At 42.7% G+C, this 22,899-nt stretch overlaps 1 protein-coding gene across 1 annotated transcript in view; it reads left to right on the top strand.

Annotated features, from left to right (window-relative positions):
* The window catches only part of PRDM2 (PR/SET domain 2), a 501,039-nt gene that overhangs the window by 129,462 nt on the left and 348,678 nt on the right, over window positions 1-22,899 (top strand). The window contains exon 3 of the mRNA XM_069240785.1: window positions 10,224-10,335. The gene's annotated coding sequence lies outside the window, so the exon portion shown is untranslated. The remainder of the gene's footprint in view (window positions 1-10,223; window positions 10,336-22,899) is intronic.

Genomic DNA, 22,899 nt, shown 5'->3' with positions numbered 1-22,899 from the left:
CACCCAACACTGTGTGAAAAGAGCCCTGCATATCACAGTGACCATCAAAATATGCCTAAACACTATACAGGTGACAAAAAACATATTTACATTATTTTTATCCAAACAGGGAGACCGCTTCAGTGTTATATCTATGAATATTAAAGTGGAATGTGCGTTATGTTGCTAGTGCACTCTCCCTCCCACGTAAGTATGCGCAGTTGAGCTGTGGACATCGAGGGAGACACCGAAAGAAGACTGCTGATGGCATTTTGCAGCTCTGATTAATTCGGACCAGATCAACAAACAGGCCACAAGCATGGAACTAGGAATGGGGCACCACTGGTAGCCAGGAGCCAATTTACATGTGGTGCTGCTTCGATGGATTCAGTAGCACTGACTACATTTGGCAAGGCTCATGGAGGTGGCTTGACTACGGTGAGTGCAGCTCACCGTGAGGAGTTGGTATGGGCTGCAACCTCCTAAGATCTGCCTTTGGGCCTTAGGCGACGGCACTGTGGGTGAAGGGGTTGGAGCTGCTGCGCAGTTGCTGCCTGAGCTGTATTTACATGCCAGTTGGGAAAGTGTTGCTGCCATTTTTGGGCTAATCCCTTTGCTAAAAGATCTGTTCCTTTGGAGGCAAGTTTCGACGTGTGGAGGTGCCGTTACCCAAACCTCTCCTTGGTAATTTTGACTGGTGTTCAGGTGAAGGAGGAACTTTGTATAGCATGGATAAGACTGGTAAAATTGCAGAAATATCTTTCAGTTTTCCCTCAGCTGATCTTTAGCTGGTGATTCGGCCTATTGACCATGCAAACATTGCAACGTAAGGGGCCTGTCTCATTAATCCTGCCAGGTCAATCCAATTCGTCCCAGAAACCAAAGCGCAGAGTGGGCTCAACCAGATCAGTTAAGGCTCGAGTCAGCTGCAACTCAAAACACGGGATGGTGTGAGGAGATAGAAAAATCCTTGAAACTGAGCTGGGTGGAGCAAGTAGTAAATCTGAACAAGAGTGGGAGAGGAGGGGATGTTTTGGAACCTCAGCTAACAGACACACTTTCACAGTCAGTTATGATAGATGCTGAGGCAGGAGGAAGTTGATGCGTTACCTCAGGCATTCCTATGGCAGCTCCATCCAGACAGTACCCTTTATTCTCCAAGCAAACTAAGGGCCCTATTCAGATGGGGGATCTGACTCTTCCTACAGATGGGAAAAATTCTAGTAGCAGTCAAACCACCTTGCCTCTGGAAAAGGCACCCCGGCGAATGTGATTCTTTGGACTGCTTCTCAAAGTACGGATTCTATTGATGGAAGTGCGCAGCTGCCTCTAGGGTTGGCAGCTGTTACAAAAGATAACCACACTCAGCAAGCTCTGGGTGACGCCGGGGATGAACGAGAACAGTCTACCAGGAAGATGTTCAAGGCGTTCTTAGTCAAAAATAAAGATCTAAAAGTCACGCAGGCACAGGAAATCACAGCTCTCCATGATCGCTTGGCCAAAATTGAGGAAGTTATGGGCCAGGTTCCAGGCAGGTTGAATGAATCAGAAGTCAGAATCTTGAATCTGGAGAATAAGGTGGCAGCTATGCAACAGGAAGTGGCCCAGCAGAGAAAGTGTGAACGCCTCCTGGAGAAGAAGATACAGGATTTAGAAAATTATAGCAAGGCGGTCTAACCTCAGAATTATTGGGATATCAGAAGGGGCTGAAGTACAGAAGATGCCCGAATTGGTGGACACTCAATTGAAAAAAGCTATTTCCGAGTTAACAGGAGATTTGACAATCACTCAGGCCCATCGGGTGCCTGCTCAAAGCCTCCCAAATGCTAAATACCTGATCACAATCTTGGTGAATTTTGCTGGTTTCCGAGTTAAAGAATGCATTGTGTGTCGAGCTATAGAAAAGAGTACATTGTCTACTCCAGAAGTGTCCCAGTTCATGGTCTTCTCCAACATGTTAACACTGGCCGCACGCAGACACAGAGAGTTCTTCAAAATTATTGATTTGTTTAAGAGCACTCTCGCCTCAATCTGTCAGCAGTCCAAGCCTAAAGCCCTGGAGAAGGGCCAGTTCTATCTTTTTTCAGACATTGAAGAGGCCCAGGACCTATTGCAGAACTTCTCCAGTTAGGCCGCCCCCTAGTTGGTTAATTGGCATTGAAATCTGGTCTGTGTTGTGGGTTGGCATATATATATATATATATATATATATATATATATATATATATATATATATATATATATTTATATGTATATACAATTCGCAAGGTTTTGCTTTTGGGGCTGAAGGGTCTATAACACAGTGTCCAGATTTGTTTAGATTGTGTTCCGGGGGCAGGGGTAGGGGCTCCCAGGAAATGCTTGTTGGTATTGAGTGCAACAGAGTGCAGTGTCATGGCACTCAGGATGAGCTGGGGGTGTGGTAGGAGGGGCGGAACAATACACTGTTTCCTCAGGGGCTGTGAGTTTGTGTGTGGGTGGATTGTGGCGGGGAGGGCGGTGGTGGTGGTGGTGGTTGGGGTTTTTTTGCATTGGGGAAAAATGGGAGAGTTCATGAGTTGTTATGCAACAGTTGGTATGCCTTACTCTGCAGCTAATGTGGCATCTGGATGTATACTCAATATAGCCTAGAGGACAGGGGTGAGCTGGGAGCAATTGAGATAATTTTAGAGACTCATCTTGACCAAGGTGGTGAAAAGTGCCAGACCAGCGAGGATTTAATTTAGGACTATTTGGGGTTAGCACTTATTAGTATGGTGATTTGCCATACACTTGAAAGGAAGTAACCAAGTTGCCTTTTCTCCTCCACTTCAATGTGTGATCTTTGTCACAACTTGCAAGACATAAGCTTTTCTAACTCTTTATCATTCCTGTTTATTCACAACCTCACATCCACCTCCAGTGCGTCCTCTTCACTCACCACCATAATCTTTTATGACCTAGGATCCTTGGTCTCCCATGTTAATGCCAAACCTAACAAGAAAGCAGACTGTTTACTGCAACAATCTGGTACAAGTCCCATAACCTACTGACATGTTTACATTCAGCCTGCAAATCTGACTAGTCTTGTCGAAACTTTGAATGCCCAACCTGGTTGCAGTAGTTTTAAGAGAGGCTTTTAAACTTTTCTCAATTTAAATTTCAATCCCCTAAAATATGTGAGAAAATGTCCTTTTAATTACAAAATATTTCCACTCAGAAGTGTTCAACAATCTGAATGAAAATACAGACTGTCTTGCTTGCCCCCTCTTTACTTGGAAAAAAACAACATACAATGTCTTCTAGCATCCACAGTCAGAATATTCTCTTAGTCACATCAAATTAGATTAGGATTTGTGCACCAGAATTTTCTTCTTCGATCATATAAAGTATTTTTCTTGTTATTAACTCCACTTAAATTATTCCCCTTTTCAGAAAAATTATCTTAATGAGGCACAAACTTTAAATAAGCTTCAATGAGCCTGTGAAAGACAATAATTTACATTTTCCCTTTGGAGCCGGGCCAATCTAATCCCTCATACCAGATCATCCATGAGTTTTGTGCTCTCCTTTGAAACAGTAAACCCTATTAATGTTGATTATGCTTTTAGTAATAACAACTTATGCTCTTCCTTCATTACCCATACATAAATATATCACTTTTCACAGCATAGTACCTTGATCCCTGATAATATTATCCATCTTCCTCTGAAAATTACTCACACCAACTCAAATGGTAACTGGAAAACAAATACATGTTAGATGGTGGTAAAAGCTGTGAATGCCTAAGAAGACCGTTGATATGCTAACTAAAGATGGAGTTCTGAAAAACGATGTCCAGTTAAGGAGTAACACCATCTCATTAATATTTAACAATAAGACAAATCTTGTCAAAATATTCGGATTTAAACTTCTGTGATCTGCAAAGACTCTCAGCCTTCCATCTGTTTCTTAGTGATCACGACTGGTAATGGCCATTCAGAGGTCTGCACTGTTTTGAATATGCACTTTTTCACTATGTCCTCGATCATGGCTGCTACCACCTTTCTTACCACAATATTAATTATCGTTAACATATGCCTGAATATTTAGCCCCCTATTCCACTGTTATCTCTTGAATATACCCCTCAGTGTCTCTACTCCTTCTCTAAAAATGTCTTTACACTCTTCTAATATACCTTTAATCCTCCTGTTGTGCAACACTAACACCTGGTCAGGGCAATGCAGATCTAAGACTATGTGTAAGTCATACTGTTGTATCCAAACTAAAATGGCAGGGCTACTGTCTGTTACATAAACCTTATTCACTGGCTTTCATCCCTAAATATAAAATTAACCCAAAAAGCAAATACATCCTCATCATAACAAAATGGATGCATATGGATTGGTTATAATCAAGTTCCAGACATTGGCTCAACCATTAATTCAACAACTTCTGCATTAATTTTGAAGTTCAAACCTGTGTCTGTTTTTGCTAGCTTAATTTTCTTAATCAATCCAACACACAATATCTTTTCAATGCCTCCCACACGTCACTCCTCTACACAATCTAATCATACTTCCTAAAACTCTATACATACTCTTATTATGACCCCGTTTCACACACATGTGACACTCATAATTGTTGGCAAAACAACCTTAGTGGTCTGCCAGTTGGGAAGTTCTAGGGCAAGTAGTGTTGACTCATTATACATCCCTGCTTCCCAATGCCATGTCCTATTTCCACTTGCTTATCCTACTTTATTACCAGTGTTGTGCTGACCTTTTAGGCACTGTGGCATCACCAGATGGACCAACTTGAAAGGGTCAAGATGATGCAGAGAACCTTGAATTTGATCCTAGCTTCCACTGCACAACAGTGGAAAGCGTTCCGGCTACGAACTAATAGCACTTGTGGAGGTACCAGAACCTTATGGCTGCCAGGTTAATACCTTTATGTGAGGATAGATCTATGCCAGATTTTCAAGCTGGCCACTAACTACATTCATTGAGGTTCATTGTATGTACATTTATCATGTGGCAATCCTGACAATCTGACATGGATCTGACCTTCTTGGATATATAATGACATTTCCAGTTTATAGTTTGTCAATTAGCTTTTTGGGTCCTCTTAATGAATGATGTACACTACTACAGCCATACGATGGCCAGGGCTGTTGTCGGCTACATCGAGTGATCGGTTTAGGGCAATAGTGATATTTACCCTTTACTGCGGTGTTGACTTTAGATTATCATTATAAACAATAGAAAGAGAGACTTAGTATATAGATAAATTCTGCTGGGGAATTCAGAGTGAAGGAGTTGTCGTAGCATGGGTGACAGAGGGAGGCAGGGAGCATGAAGATGTAGTAGGAAAGTTAAGAAAGTTGCAGAGAGTTATTTTTATTGATGAGATTTTGATGAAAAAAAACAAAATCTTCAGCTGTGAGGTAGACCCAAAGATGTGCTAATAAGGGGCAACAAGAGGAAGCAAAAAATGAGCCGGTTAGTTGCTGACTTACCCCGCTGCATTGTGTGGAGATCTATCAGGGACCTCAAGCAATGCTGAAGTATCTTTCTATTGTATGCTGGTGGAGTATACTATTTTCTTCAAGCTGAATGCTGCAAAGAAGGAGATTATTTTCTCATTATCACCCCAAGGGACTTTGATCTACATCTTGGCCCCATAACATCAGGCCAAAACCTACTTGGGGCTAAGTAATCCATGATTTTGACGTCGATTTTTAGCCTAAATTGGGTTGCCCATACATCCAATGTTGCGTTTTGTTGTTTACTCCAACTTTGTATCCTTAGAAAAATTATCCCCTATCTTGGCACTGGCCATTTTGTGACTTTGTGTGCCTGAAGTTATCCAATACTGGCTGGAGTATGCCAACTCTGTTTCTTTGGCCCTACTTGATAAATCTCTTTGTCAACTGATACACCTGTTACAGAAATCTGCAGCTCTGTTAAACATTAAGGGCCATATGTACCAAAGCATTTTCCCATTGACACAGACTGGGTAAAACCCTTTGATACATCTGGCCCTAAGAGTCTTCATATGTCCCACATCACATCACATCACATCACATCACATTTGAGGTGCCTACATTAGTTGCCCATCGATTTAAAATTAAGTTCAAACTATGAAGAATTGTCAACAAGGCTATTAATAAACTGTGTAAATCCTCTGACTAGCAATCTTTCTCTTTATTTCCCATCCTGTAAACTGTGTTCCTCTATGCACAATACCTACAACGGTTACTTATGCGGATAGGACTTTCTTGATGGTGGCAGTCAGATTGTGGAATCCCTACGAGGAAAATCTTTATTTAAGAAAACAAAAACATGTCTTTGTAATAAGCAGTGTCCCTGCCTGTACTGTCAGCTCCTTTCCCTGTGTAGGAAGATGTTTTATTCTGCTGTTTTATTTTATACTGCAGCAAGAAGCGTATGTGTACAAAATGAATATAACTGAAGTATACAAAAGGTGATGGATGGTATTCTTGAATTAATCTCAGCCATTGTAATTAACTGGGACCACATCTCAGACCAACATTAGTGTGCACACCATGCCACCTGAGTTTGGGCCCAGGAAAATGTAAATTAGTCTTGACCCAACCTGAACTGCCATGCCAGGTCCTCCCTAAACCAGAACTCAAGCAGCTCAAGACCAGTTTCACTCTTGTTATAATATAACTAACATAACATAATTTTTCACACTACCATCACATAATATTTTGTATGAGGAATGAAAGTGTATCTTTTGTGTGCATGAAAAGATGGGGCAAGCACATCTGGGTAGTGGGCGGGCAGGGAGGGGGGGGTCAAGGTGTAACCTTAGTGAGAGTTTCATGTCAACAAGTTAGTACAGTTAAGTTGGTCAAAAGAGATAATATTTGAATGTGGAGTTTTTCCCATGTATTTCTCTTAGGGTGGTAGAGATTTAGTGGCGGCTGATTTTGCAGATCGTCCGGATGAAAGTAGCAGCATCGTGTGAAGATACGTTCACAAATATAAAGCTTGTGAGTTAAGGAGTGGTCAGATGGAGATGATTTAATATTGAGTGAGGGTGTGTATTAAGGATTAGGATGATACTGAAAATATTTCCTTGAAAATGTGAAGACAGCCTGTGTGTGCTGGATCCTGAGTGATCTTAAAAGGTTGATGAAACTGTGTTGTCTGCTGTATTTTTTTTACCATTTAAGAGAGTCACCAACTACAATATGAGGTGGGCGAGTGGGGGCTGACCTAAATTTGGAATCAAGGTCCTTAAATAAGGTGTCATGGCAGTGTGGAAGCACTACAATATGAATTTGGATGCAGTGTTTATTTACCTTCAAATGAGCTTGAGGGATGCTTATCAGATCTCAGAAGGGGTCGGGGGCATCTGGGAATGAGCAAAGTCTTTTTGAGAGGAACCGGAATGGGATGTCTTTTTATAATATAATTGAGTGAATGGAGGTGGCATGGTCAGTTTGTAGGACAATATGGTTCACTAAGTCCTTTTTTATCTATGCTTCTGAGACGTCAATGAAGGAGAGTATGAGCCGAAGTAATCTATGATATAGAAGATATCATTGCATATAGATATAATATAATATTCCACTAGCAACATAGCAAGGGTCTACTGCAGATAGTAGACTTCAGTGTGTTTGTGTCTGTTGAGGGTTAAGGCATGGTGTTTTGCTAAAACTGAAGAAGGTTTAAAAGAGCCTTCAAGGCGGTTTGTGGATGTGACATTCAAAATGGCCAATGTAGATGAGGGAAGGTCAAATGCAGTGCTGTGGCTAACTAAGAGTAGCATATGGGACCGATGAGTGTGAGGAGACACAGGCAGAAAACGTTATGAACTGTGGCACTGAGAGTTGCACTGTGGGTGAATGTTTTCAGTATCATGTATAGACAGGGCTTAAACTAGTCATTCTGGTGATGCAGTATGCTCATGGTACCAGTAACTAAGAGGAATGGTGCATGGACACCAATGATTCAGTGTGTCTGTAGTTTCTAAACTGCAGAGGGCACAAGTCATTCAGATGTGTACAGTTCACAGTGCACATGAGGCAACAGTTATGCAGATGGTGCAGTAAATACGGCAAACAGACGTAACCATTATTTGTCACGTGCCATCAACAACTTCCTCTACTGCAATGCAAATGTATTATGTTCTTTAACTCCCTCAAACTTTTGGGAACCTACTATGTAGAAGGGATGTTAAAAACTATCCAGTGTCACCTTTTGCTTACTGTGTTCCCTCTTTCTGTTGCTAAACACCATTATTACATTTTTAATCAGCTCAATTGTCCAGAATCTGTTGTTGTCCAGCTCTTCCCATAGTATACACTCCTCCCATTCTGATAAAATACAATGACCAGGGCTACCATTAGGTATGCATTTGTAAACTAATGTGCCCCATCAATCTCCACCCTATTTATATGTTACCAATTTACAACTCATACTTGGAAGTTCCTCTACACGAAATGATAATCATGCCAATATGAGGCGCAGTAAAGCATATATGTGTTTTTTCCCAGGGCACACATTTTTCCATTGACATACTAGAGTCTAAATGTCTAAGCACCCAACAAAGAGGTAGTAGGCAGTATACAACTGCTAAAACAAAACTGTGCTACTAGTATGAGGTACACGTGCCCTTGTTTTGGGTGTTCCATGCTAGATATCCACACCCACCAAGGGTGTCACTATGGATATAATACAATATCTTGCTGCATACTTGAACCAGTCTTGATACCAAAACAAATTAATAATTCAGAATCAGGTTTAGATTCATACAATGTTTTAGAATCTTCTGGTGAGCTCACATTGTTATCAGGTGGATTGTGGGACGTACAACATTTTAAATCCTTCAAGTGAGCCTAGACTATACTGTGGTGGATTGTTAGTCATGAAGTGTTTTAAATTCTTCAGGTGAGCGTAGACTAGTCAAGTAGATTATGAGTCTCACAGTAAATTCACCCCTTTAGGTGAGCCTAGGCTTATGGTTAGGTAGTTTGTGTGTTGTAAAACATTTTAGATTAATCATGGTGAGGGTAGACTACAGTGAGGTGGACTTTTGGTCATACAATATTTTCGGCGTGCTAGTGAGCTTAGACTCTAGGCTGGTGGATTGTTGTTCATACAACTGTTTCAAATACTCCAGTAAGCATAGACTACAGTGAGGTGGATTGTAGATCATACAGCGCTTTCAATTTTTCAGATGAGTGAAGAGGTCAATCAGATAGATTGTGTGTCACACAAAGCTTTTTGATTCTCCAGGTGAGTGCAGACTAAAGGTAGGTGGATTTTGGATTATATTATGCTTTAGATTCCTCGTGTAAGGGTAGACCACAGTCAGGTGGACTGCTGATCATCTAGCATAGTTGATCCTTCAAGTGAACAGTGGAACATAGTTAAGTGGTTTGTGGGTCATACAACATTTTGGAATCTTCAGGTGTTTGTAGACTACAGCTAGAGGGCATTGTGAGTCGTACAATGTGCTAGATTCTCCAGGTGAGCATAGGCTACAGTTAGGTGAATTGTGGGACATACAACGTTTTAGAGCCTAGACTACAGTGAGGTGAATTGGTAGTGGTGGATTGGTAGTTTTATAGGGCTTTAAATTATTTAGGTAAGGGTAGAGTATTCAAATGGGTCTTGCAGTAAATGTAGCCCTTCAGGTAAGCCTAGACTTATGGTTAGATGGTTTGTGGGTTACAAAACATTTTAGATTATTCATGGTAAGTATAGACTACAGGGAGGTGAACTATTTGTCATATGGTGCTGTAGGTTCGTCAGGTGACCTTAGATTCTAGGCTGGTGGATTGTTGGTCATGCAACACTTTAGATTCTCTGGGTGACGATTCACTAAAGTAATATGGATTTGAGCCATACTGTATTTTAGTACGTGGGATCGAATTTCATTCTTCATGCCAGCGCCTGATCCCTTGAAATTAACCTTGCCTTCATATAAGTATTTGTTAATGGCATCAGAATCTACTCTGAAGGTTGCATCGTTTGGCAGATAGATCCGTTTTTGACATCAGCAAACAAAATAGTACAACATTCAACATTCACATGTTTGCGAAAAAGTCTTGCAAAATAGTTTTTTGTGCAACAAACAATATATTTGAAAATCTTGTCTTTTATTTCTTGAAGCAAGAAATCCAGCATACCTTATTGTCAAGCATGTGTTCCACAAGAAAATCACGTGCTATTTTTGTATTATGTGCGTTTGTATAGTGAGAAAACATTTGTCCTAATAAAGCTTTTTCACTTGTGTGTGCAAGGTACCACTGACAGACGAAAGCGATACAGAAATAACTACTGAAAGTGACAACTTAACAACTACAGATGTGAAAAACACCACTAATACCTCAGTTATCATAGAACATTCCGATGGTAAGATACCTCACCCTAAACCATGTAGTGACTGTAGTGATGGTATTTATTGAGTTATTGTGTTTATTTATTTTTTGTCTTGAGAGTAAATCTATAGCAAAATGGAATGGAATCCAACAAAAAGACTGGCAAGGAATGTGTCATCTTCTCTGATTTTTCACAGTGCACTGAGACTAGGATAAGCTGGGCTTTTTATTCTTGTTTCTATGGCCATGGTGGCGAGACCTTGGACTCAGAGATACTCTCACTGTGCAGGTGAACGAAGCAGCCTGAGCATGGCACAGATTGTCTATGCTCTTCTCTCCTTTTATGCATAAATGAGCTAAGACCGTGATTCTCTAATGAGTGTAATGATGCTTGTGTAACTGTTCTTTCTGATCTTCACGATAGTCTGCCTCAAAGATACTAGTAGCTATCAACTTTAGTACCTCATTTAAATTCCGGCCTGGGGTCTGTCCTCTAGGTTTGGAGATCCACACCAGGCAAGCATGGGTCTTTGTATTTCAGTGGATCCTCCTGTGCTGCAGCTTCAATGCAGACACTGAACGTTCCATATGTGTTCAAAACGCACAGCATTTTTTTGTTTTCAAGGAAGAAACTCTCAAAGTTTGAGTTGTTTCTCCCTGAGGGTCAGGTTCCATTGTGCGTTTTACCTACTTAGTAAAGCCATGTTGAGTGTGGGCTGCCCCGCCTAGGGACTTGCACATTGACAGTCAGGTTAATGTTTTACCGTGGAGAGGTTAGCTGAAGTCCCACCAGAATCAGATGTTTTCAGGGGGACCAAGCACATCCAAGGATAACTGGGCCTCAATTTTGACAACTGAGGTTTTTGTCCCAGTGGTTTCCTGGCGTGCCCATACTCTTGTCACCCAAGTTAAAATTAAGCCCACACTTTCAGTATTTGACTGTCAAGGAATTGGTTAAAAAGCAGTCCAAGTCTCCTCCAGGGAGGTGAAGTGGGTTGCTATTTAGCCTTTGTGTGTATTAAAGCACTTTTCCTTTTGAAAAGTGAAAGCATTGATTGAACAATGATTTATTAGTACTTTTATCAATGTTAATGAGGTCTGAGATAACAAGGTTTTCTGCCGAATTTGGAACCCTTTACCTTGGTAGCTTCCTTTTCTCTACTCAGTGGTACCTCTGGGCTGCTCCAGTGTAATAATTAACCCACTCTAGTTATATCCATTGGTGAAAGTTTTTGGCTCCTTAAGGCAGTTACTTACACCTTACTTATCAACTGACATATAAACTGAGTGCTTATTTCTACGCATGTATCATAGCTGGTTTTGTGAATCCACCTTTATGAGTAAGTAATTTTGCAATTAGGCAATTTTTTTATAATTACCTACTAATCACAGGATTAATTCTGTTCCCGACTAGACCAAGAAGTGAGTTATTCTGTATGTGTCCCCTTGTGCACATGTTCATACATTTCTCACCAGTTGCCCACATATACTCATTTACATGCATTGTTCTAGGTTTTTGTTTTGTAGGTATCTGTGCAGTGCTTTTTTCAGGTACCCTTGACATGACTGCTTAGTTTTATATTGATTTTGATGGATTGATGAAACATGTTTATTCTAATTGTATTCTCCCCTTTTGATACAGCATCTCTGATTTAGTGTGCTCAGTTTAAATTCAGCTTTAGTTGATGATGACACTCCAATAAGATACGGGTCGAAACGCCTTCAACCACTACATGACTGAGACTTTCATAAATTACATCTTAGTGCAGAAATCCCTTGTTGGCTCTAGGACTTTAATTTCTTCAGTATTATGGAATCTGCATGTTATTGAGTTCCTTACACCGTTTCATGTTTTTATTGTGATCACCTTTTTTTGCATCGCCTACACAAACTATTGAGCATTGCGTGTTCACATTGCTCTGAACATTCTTTTCTAATTGTTTTAATTAATGTGTATGCTGCATACAAATAAGCATAATCAAGAGACATCTTTTTCTATAAAGTTAAGTATTTGGTCATGTCTTCCTTGTTGACTTGTTGTGCCAAACAATCCATATTTATTTTGTATTGCATAACTGATGCATTACGATCATTCGTGATACCTGTTAGGACCCTGTTGAATGCTACTGCCCACCGGATTGTCATCTTCTTCTGGGTATTCCAGACACCTGAGGCACAACTGGGTGTGTACAGTGTCTCCACCTCCAGAGCCAGGCATTCTTCTTCGTTTTGAGGAGCCAGGCTGGCTTCTAGGTATTAAACAAACCTACAGCTTATCCACCAAGTAGCAGACTTCAAGTTATGTACCTACAGCTTATCCACCAAGTAGCAGACTTCAAGTTATGTTCTATCACCTTAGAGAGACCAGCTGTCGTACAGATACTGGCGCTGGTCTCATAGAAGCCCCTTGAACTCTGCGAAGCACTCTCTTCCTTGATGAAGACAAACTTGGAACTGGAACAAAGTTAGTTGGTTTGGGTCCCAGGTTTATACTAATTTTGCAGCCCAGCCAGGGGATAGCAATAAACAGGCCCAAACCTCAGAGCACACACAAGAGAATTGGAATACCACATTCATATATAGTTGAGTCTCTCAGAGCCAGGGTATGCATCCCTATACCATACAGGGGACATTTCTTCCCCACAGCATCCCAAATTGGTTCCCGGCTCACATAGTAAAGTACTATAGGCACACTCTCTGCTCACCATAAACCACATATACATGTACATTGCACATGTATTTTCCATACATGACCCCTGCAAACTACTCCATGCTCTTTACCCTTACTGCCCAGAAGCAGCTAATCTTATATTAAAAGGGAGATGCAATAGACTGCTGCTCATAAACCAATTTAGACAGAGCCTACAGTGTGTGAGACGTCGGTAGGGATGGTTGCCAGACAGAGTTCAAAGTACCAGAGGTCAAAAAGTCACAAAGCAGGAGTTTCTTTTTCATGGGTCAGAAACCATTTTCTTAACAGCGAAAGTAGAAGGAAGCACTTACCCCTGCTCTACTTGAAAGCATGGGAACCAAGAGTGTGGTGGGCAGGGAGTATCACACATTTATGGCAGTGCTCCCACCTTGCCAGACTCTGAATGAGCCCCGCTTAGAATCCAGAATGCCTGGATTGGCATGGGAGAAGATGAAGGTTATTCCTGATAGCTGCTACTTTTTGAATATGGCTGTGAATGAAGATGTGGAAGTTGCTGCATTGGAATTTGAATGTGAGGAGTAAAAAGTGTGAATCACTACGTTGAGGGGAGAGGGTGATTGAGCTTGCAGTGGCAATTCTTACTCTTAACAATGCCATGCCTCAAGTGGAGGCAGAAATTATAATGTGTGCGTTTGAGAAATGTGATATTTTTAGTTGGACTCTGGTTTGGGGGTCAAACCTATGAGACCCGAGGAAGTTTGGAAGCTGCTACAGCATGAAATGTGAAGTTATACTATTAAGGACATGCATGCAATGTGTACTGGAATTTTGATATTAAGTTAAGTAATTTGGAAGCCCAAGAATAAAAAGGAGGTTATTCCCATTCAGAGGTTGGCCTCATTATATAAAATATTTGGGCCATGAAAATCTTGTTCAAGGAGTGAGAGAGGAGGAGGGAGGGAGAACAGCAAAGGAAAGGGACCAGTCAGGCAGGACATTGACTGCACTCGAACAATGTTAGGCTGTGATTGACCGGAGATAAAGAATGAGCTAAGTTATTTCCAACACAAGGTTTTTATAAGGCTAATGTTGATTACCGGAGTTCCGATTTGGGAGCTGTCATACTGGGAGCAGCATCAAACCTGACAGAGCTGTTTTGTTAAAAAGATGCAGGTTTTTGGACCATGGCATGACTATACAAAGGAGCTTAAGTCCTGAGGAAGAACAAGGATAATTTCATCAGTTGCCATACGTATATGTGCTCATGCTTACACTGGAAAGAGAGAATTAAGTGTCATTTCATTCCGTTTGAATAGACTGAAAAACCTTATGAAGCATAGTAAGGTGTTGCGATGAAAACACTGATGTACGATTACTGGAACAAATGCGACCACAAGTGTCAAAGGCCAACAAACTGAGCGGGTTAGATACATTTAATTTAAAGGAGCAAGTGGAATACACACGACGGCAATTTACACAAGGGAACCCTTACATGGAAGAATATCCAAAGTAGAGGGACATGGGTAAAAAGACTCACATCTTAGACTGGAACTCACTACCAGCCAAGATTTGAAGCATCCAGGAACATATACACTTCATAAGACAGTTGGAAACATGATGATATCCAAGATGAGCCCATCACACGACAACCTTGGAATTCAACCCAGAAACATAATCACATCTTCAAGTTCTGTGTACAGTTTACAACCCACATAAATGGAACAACCCAAACAGCACACTACTTTCCACATCCAGGTAAGATAAGAACGGAATATCTATGGTTACTATATAATAATATCAATTCTATACAACCCTTCCTAACGCACACTAATACTAATGCCTTAACACTCAGCAGATGTCAGCCAGCTATAGCGTAATCATCTCACACTCACATAAGATATATATGCTACTGATCTTGTCCGTTACCCAGTAGTGTAACAGCCAATACACAAGCCATCAACAACTGAACGAGCATGGAATAACTTAAGAAATCAGTTACATATTAATGCCCAAACAGAGGACTTAAGTCCAGTCCACTACTGCAGAAATCAACCAGCTGTACACTATGGATGTAATTATGAATGGTTTGGTGTATTCAGACCTAAGCGTAAACGCCTATTTACGCAGGAGTCGGAATTGCAAGTTGAAAGGTATTTAACGCATATTAGAATTATGAAATGTGATTCTCTATCCAACCATACTGGTTCAGGACCAAAACTTTTAACAAAATACCAGGTTAGACAACCCATGACAGTAACCAGCTAACTAGACTACGATCATAAGAAATAACATAAAGGGACCTATAGAGATTCTCAAAGCTGCCAGCCTACTGAAAACAAACTTTGTGCCTCTCTCATACCACTTCATCCACCACACTACTAAGGGTTGTGTCCCTTCACACAATAACTGCACCTCAGTGGCCGTCAGGCATGACATGGAAACACTTTTCACATAGGATCAAAAACAAAAACAACACCCTTCCATCCACACAACCTACACAGGGTAGCCTGCTACTCTTTATTCAAATGCTTCAGTGCCCCACATAGGGCTAAAAAGCTCCATATATAAATGCTGCAATACAGTTCAACCAAAGGGCCTGAATAATGATACTCATCCATGCCTGTTATCTAAACAAGGTTTCTTTTGAAATATAAAACACATAAATCCTTACTGTAGGCAATTGAAATCTAGAATGATTAGCAGGGCAAAGAAACCAGACATAGAAGCAAACAGATGGGAGTCTAGAAAAAAGTGATGAAACAATACGATTTGAGGATTGGTTGCCATTATCTGACCCTAAATGTAGGCAACTTACGTTAACTTCACATTTATATCAAAGAGTATACTAAATATGGTAGTGTGACATATTGATAGGGCTTCCAGGACAATATTGTGAAAAGCAAATAACGGAATGGGACATCTCTGATTGTGCACCTGTAGTGGTGTGGATCCTAAGATTGGGTGAGCTTTATAAATAGATGTAGGAGAGTATTTAAAGCTGAATGAGGGTTGGTAGGCTCCCTTAGTAGCCTAGAGGCATCAGGAAAGCATAATAAGTGGCACAAAAATGCCTAGGTTACCAAGAGGGAGAACACAATTCTGCAGGATTGATAAAGAATAACAAAAACTACATACACACTAATGTGTGGCGCAGAAAATGAAGGCGGCTGAATATTAATTCAATACCACATTCAAGCTGAGGGATATGTCTTCATTTCTTGATTGTAAGCATGTTATTTTGTGTAGATGAAGACGCAAGGTAAGCTACTAGCTACTCAACCAAAGCATTAGTAAGCTCAAACAGGGAAAGCAACACTAAAAAGGAGAAATAGAAAGTAGCTAACAAGTATGTAGAGAGGAGGATCTTCAGTCATGTTAAAATTAAAGACAATTGTATAGTTCACCAAGGACTTTCAAGCTGCTCAAGTTTACAGCAGCCGTATGAACACTGCAGAGAGCATCACTGGGGAAACCAAAGTAAGAGACACTATTAAAGAAGTGCTCACTCCAGTAATGCAATGAAGTAATGTTGGGACACATTCAATAAGAAGTATGTCATTGCTTGGAATGTGTCTCACTGCTCCAGATCTGTCACCTTTTCTGTGGTAAGACTTACTCACCATGCCCTGACTTCATTTGAATGGCCATACAAGTCCTTGAGCGGTAACTCTGATATATGACAGACTTTTGTCCAACTGTTCTAACCTCTTGTAGAAAGCTGGCCTCAGTGTGGTGGGTACCTAAGGTACTTACACCTTATACCATGAAGTGTAGGCAGTGTCTAGAAGCCAGGCTCCCTAGAGGTAGCTGTGGATGATCATTCAAGGCTTATCTAGGAGGCATGGAGAGCTCATGCAATACCACTGTAGTCACACAGCACTTATACACATGAAAGAAAACACTCAGTTGTACAAAAATAAAGGTACTTTATGTTTTGAACACAATACCACAAAATACTAGAAGGTCAACCCTCCATTAGGATGTAAGTAATACACTAAATATATGCACTAGTGATCAGAAATAGGCAAAGCAAAGGTTAGAAAACAGTGCAAATAGCAATAACCAATAGTTACCCTAGGGAGAGCTCAAACAAATACTAAAAAATGGAATGCAAACACAGGAACCCCACCTAGGTAAGTGGAATGTGTAAAGGGGAGCTGGGGGCACTAGAAAACCACAGAAGTAAGTAACAGTACCCCCAGCAACCAGGAAAGAAGGAATAAATAACTGGAATTTCCCCAAACCACCCAAAAGGAGGAAAAAGAAGAAAAGAAGACACCCAGACAAGGCTGCAAGAAACCAGTGTTAGATTCCTGAAGAAGGAAGACCTGTGGAGAGAGGGGACCAAGTCCAAGAGTCACAGTGGAGTCCAGGAGGAGTTGGAGCTACTACCCACCCATCTGTACTTGCAGGAGTTGGTTGACAGTGAGAAAGAACAGCAAAAACAACAAGTGATGGACAGAATGCTGAACATTGTCAAACACTCACCCCCAGTCAAAGATCTGGGTTTAATCCATCGTTCTTTTGCTCACCATGCCACCCCAGTTTGGACCCAGCCATATGCAAATCAGTCTTGACCCTGTTCCTCATGGGAACAGTCCAGACCGAACTGCCAAGCCAGGTCCTCACTGGTCCGGAAACAAGCATCCTGGGACTGGTTTCGGGGTTTGACCACTCATCAGCCAGGCTGGCTTGAATCCAGTGGCATGGGAAGCACGGGACCCACGTCTGGGCATACCCTTCCCACTTAGGGCGACAAAGCAAAAACAATAAGTGATGGACAGAATGCTGAACATTGTCAAACACTCACCCCCAGTCATAGGTCTGGGTTTAATCCATCGTTCTTTTGCTCACCATGCCACCCCAGTTTGGACCCAGCCATATGCAAATCAGTCTTGACCCTGTTCCTCATGGGAACAGTCCGGACTGAACTGCCAAGCCAGGTCCTCACTGGACCGGAAACAAGCATCCTGGGACCGGTTTCGGGGTTTGACCCCTCATCAGCCAGGCTAGCTTGAATCCAGTGGCATGGGAAGCACGGGACCCACTTCTGGGCATACCCTTCCCACTTAGGGCGACAAAGCAAAAACAACAAGTGATGGACGGAATGCTGACAATGTTTAGCATTCCGTCCATCACTTGTTGTTTTTGTTTTAGTGAGAAAGAACAGGTCAGTACTGCAGCCCTGGAGCCGGAGAGGAGTTCCTGATGGATGCAAAGGATGTCCCACGCTGGAATGAAGATTGCAGACGGGTGTCTGTGCAGGAATTCCACCAACAAGCCTTGGCAAAGGCAAACTCTCTGTTAGTAGAAAACTGGTCTTGCCGGGGACCAGTAGGCACAGGAGGACTCAACCCAGAAGGAGAAGTCACAGGGAACCCTCAGTGTCGTAGAGAGTCTGCAGGAGCAGAGGCAGCATGCACAGGAGTCCCACAGGTTGGGGACACAGAAGTCATAGAACAAGCCCATGCAGCACTACAGGAAGTAATCCCACACCGCAGTAGAACCCCAAAGAGGGCTGTGTGTAGCAGCAAGGAGTGCCTGAAGATCCCTAGGAAGAGATGCAAACAAGACTTACCAGCTGCAAGAGACGTGGTGCATGGGGGTACTGTCCTTTGTGGGAAGGAAAGGGCTTACCACCACCAAAGTTGGACAGCTGGCAGAGAGGACCAAGAGGACTATTCCGGACCACCACCTGTGATGCATTGTACACACAGCTCAGGATGAGAGGAGTTCCATGCAGCCAGTCATTGTTGCAGCAGGTGCATGTGGATGCAGGGGACTGACTCCTTCACTCCACGGAAGATTCCTTCTTCTTCTTGTGCAGGCTGAAGAGTTGGTGTCTTTTGAGGATGCACAGCCGGGGGAAATGTTGCAAAACTGGCAAGAGCTGTGGAAACAAAGTTGTAAAAGAGTCTTCTTCGTTGATTGCAGCATTGTTGGTTCCTGGAGGGTCCAGTCACAGTTCCAGTGGCCAGAAGTCAAAGTGGAGGTTGCAGAGGAAAACTGCTGGAGTCTTGCAAGCTAAATATAAGGACCCACCCAAGAGAGAGAGACCTTAAATAGCCCTGAAAGGGGGATTGGTCACCTAGCCAGGTAAGCACCTATCAGGAGGGGGCCCTGACGTCACCTGCCTGGCCTGGCCACTCAGATGCTTCCAGAGTTCCCTGCCAACCTTGGAAACAAGATGACAGAACCCAGGGTCACTCTGGAGGAGCTCTGAGCACCACTCCTGGGTGGTCACTCTCCTTTCCAATGTCCAGTTTCACGCCAGAGCAGGGACTGGTGGTCCCTTAACCGGTGTGAACTGGTTTATGTACAGAGGGCACCAAATTTGTCCTTCAAAGCATACCAGTGGCTTGGGGAGGCTACCCCTCCCAAGCCAGTCACACCTATTTCCAAAGGGGTAGGGTGTAACCTCCCTCTCCCAAAAGGAAATTATTTGTTCTGCTTTCCTGGGCTTGATGAGATCAAGCAGGAGGGCAGAAACCTGTCTGAAGGGTGGCAGCAGCTTGCACTGCCTGGAAAACCCTGTAAGACTGTTGGTAGCAATGCTGGGGGTCCTCTTAGGAGCCCTCAGAGTGCATGGAATCGTACTTCCAATACTTGCAAAAGTATTGGAGTTTGATTCTGACATGTTTGATACCAAACATGCCCAGGTTTGGAGTTTATTATTGTGTAGCTGGACATAGGTACTAACCTTTGTCCAGTACACGCGTATAATGGCATCCCGCACTCACAAAGTCCAGAAACGTGGGCCTGGAGTTTGTTGGGGCACCTCTGCTAGTGCAGGGGTGCCCTCACACACAGGTACCTGCACCCTGCCCTCCGGGCTGAGAGGGCCTACTATAGGGGTGACTTAAGCTGGTGTAGTGACCTGTAGTAAAATCAGGTGCCTGCACCTGTTTCACGAAGACTGCAATGGCAGGCCTGCAGAACCCTCTGCATGGGGTCCCAATTGGTGGCTGCTGCAGCCCATAGGGATCCCCTAGTACCCAAATGCCCTGGGTACCTAGGTACCATATACTAGGGACTTATATAGTGCTGCCTAGGTGGCCTATGTCATATGGGATGCCATTAGGCAGTTCAAACTTTCAAGCCGCTAGCACTGTGACTTGCGGGACTTTAAGTGTATGCTCTTCCATGGCTTTGCATGTGAAGTGCTGTGTGCTAATAAGCCAGAACTGGCTATGGGTATGGTTGTGTCTGGTGAGAATGTATAATGGAACCCTTTTGGCTCCTGAAAGACTTTGTAGAATGATGATGTAAGTGGTAGAATGTGGTGAAGTGAATACAGGTTTAGAATGTTGAGTTTGCGGTTTCACAACTGAAGAATAAAGAAATGTAATACATATCTCCATGTTTAGCATATTCATTGGTGGGTACTGAGGCTGGGGAGGATGCTACAGGTATCACACCTGTTATGGAATCTCCACACAGATATGTCACTGACAACTCCGGAGCCCTGCCACACTTTAAGAGGCAGGTTATGGAAGGGTAGTTGTAAATGTTATTAGCAACACAAATCAGGCAAGTATTGCCAAATGTCAGTAAAAAGATTCATACAACTGTACACAGAATGCAGCATTTCACTTCCATAGTTTGATCTGGTTCCCTTGTAGCACATGAAAAATATAGCCCCACACATGACAGCTGTCTCAAAGTGTTCAGGTCTTCAGAATTCCTACAAGTTTAAAAAGACACTATCACTGAGATAATTTACTCACCAATTAGGTGATTTGAAGCAGTCTAACCAGGTTTAACTGTAATTCATCTTCATGGTATTATGAGTGGGTGAAGTGGTATTTTGAGGTCTATTTTGAGGCTCCTTTGCGTAACATCAGATCTGATCCATAGTAAACAGGCCAAATGTCCTTTCTGATTGTAACGTAGGCAGCAAAGGTTGTGCTATTGGACAAAGCAGATTGATGAACAAACTTAATGCTTGACTTTATAGTGCACCTTGCTAAGCCAAAATATAATTTCAGGGAAATTATGTATGAGGCCTCAGGGGAATTGGAGTTAATGAAATATTGAAATGATATCCAAATGTAATTGCTTTGCTGGGAAGGGAAAAGAGAGGATAATGCAGGGCTGTATACTCTTTCCCCTCTAAGCCTTCTCCTTGTCGTTTTCCATCTGGGCTGATCAACAAAGACAATAAGATCAGAAACTCTTACAGGTCCATGGAGATGTTTAGTGGACCCATATAAAGATACAAAAAGGGAACAAGATGATACTAAGACATACATTTTTTTTTTGTTTCGCAATTCTTTTCTGATTATCTGCCGCATCACAATACAGAAGCAATGAGGAAGAATAAAACCCTCTATTTCGTCAACAACCACAGATATCAATAGACAGATACAGTTTCATAGGGTACAACATCAGAATTTGGAGTCAAAATCGGGTGTCAGTCGGAGATCTCTATATTTCATTACATCACTGAAATTCTGACTCAAGTTGGGGTTAAAGCAGTGGGCTGGCACGAAGTCTGTACCTTATAAGAGAAATCCCTGTGATATTGTCCTGGGTACAGACCTATGTGTGTCCTAGGGAGTAGGGCGGAGAGATAGGGATGTGACAATAACGCTGCTGAGGAAGAGGGTAAGGCATAAGGCATGCCCATCACAAGGTGCTCGCATCCAGTGCTGGGGAGGTGTGCACAAAGAAGGCGAAAAAGTAAAGGGACAGAGGAATAGTGGAGTAAGGAGGAAGGGACAGAGGAAATAAGCAAGTAAGTAAAGAAGTAAGGAAGGGTGACGGGGCAGAGTAAGGTGGGGGGCAGCAGGAGGCCACATATGAATGACCTACTGTATATGGATATGACCTCGAGGGAAGGAGGGTACAGCGCAGATTCGAAAGGCCTGCTAATGTCTAGGAGAATGCAAAGGGGCGAGTTGGCTGTGATCAGCGCTCAGTGTTATGAAGGAAAGGGGCCCAGGTTTGAAGCAAGACCTCTATCCTGTCCTGCAGACTGAATATAAGTTGTTCGTGGGAGGCTGTTTGATACATTGCCGTAAGCCATTCATCATGAGAGATGGGCATGGTCGGAAGCCAGTGTCGGAGGATTCAAAATGTAGCTGTAGCCAGTGCTGTGTGTAATAGGCGCGTTTGCGGGCGTGAGAGGTCTCACTTCTCACGTGTGTTGTGCAGGGTGATCAGGGGCCGGGAAAGTTAGGGTGGGATTGGTATGACTTTTCATATTGTGTTCCCCACTGTGTCCCAATAAGGTTGGATGGAGGGACAGTCGTGTAGGGTGTGGAGCAGGTCACAATGTGGATGAGGACAACGCCAGCAGCTTGCATGTGGTAGGAGTCCTGCAGCCCTAAGTTTCAGTACCATTCACGTAGAGTCTTTAAAAGGCAGACTTTCACCCGAGCCTCCCATGCACCATGTTCTCGTGCCTCTAATAAGTCAGCCCAGTCTTCCATCTCTTATTCCACCTGTCAGCTCACCTGCCATTTTGTTCAGAGGGTGGTTAAGAGGGGTAGGGAGAATAAGTGGTGGTTCCTCAGGTTTTAGGTGTCTGACATTACTGTATACCCCAGGAGGTGCCCCAGGACTTGCCCAAAGAAAGCACAGCAGAAGGCTGGAGAGTCCACGGGCGAACACCCATGCGGCAGTGAAAACAGTGCTGGAGTGGTAGCTCTCACTACGATTGCTGTCTTGGGAGGCAAAATTCGTCTTGGAGGGCGTAAAGGGCTTAAGACCCCCATTAACCAAAAGCTGGCCTATATGTAAAATGCCCACCGATCAGCAACCCTCCCAGTCAATTGTCTCACCTCCGATTAGCAAACTGCCATTACCCCTGTTTGGCGCATGATCGTGGATCCGCGGGTCCACTACTAGGAGGTAATGAGCCCAACACCTAGATTTCAATATGTCCTGTACCATTGGGTTGGCAGGGCGGATCATGGTATCCCCAGCGCCGTAAAGCAAATT

Source organism: Pleurodeles waltl, chromosome 6 (assembly GCF_031143425.1).
Source record: "Pleurodeles waltl isolate 20211129_DDA chromosome 6, aPleWal1.hap1.20221129, whole genome shotgun sequence".
In the NCBI taxonomy this organism is placed as follows: Eukaryota; Metazoa; Chordata; class Amphibia; order Caudata; family Salamandridae; genus Pleurodeles; species Pleurodeles waltl.
The sequence above is the reverse complement of the archived record's forward strand: the minus strand, read 5'-3'. Positions and strand labels throughout refer to the sequence as shown.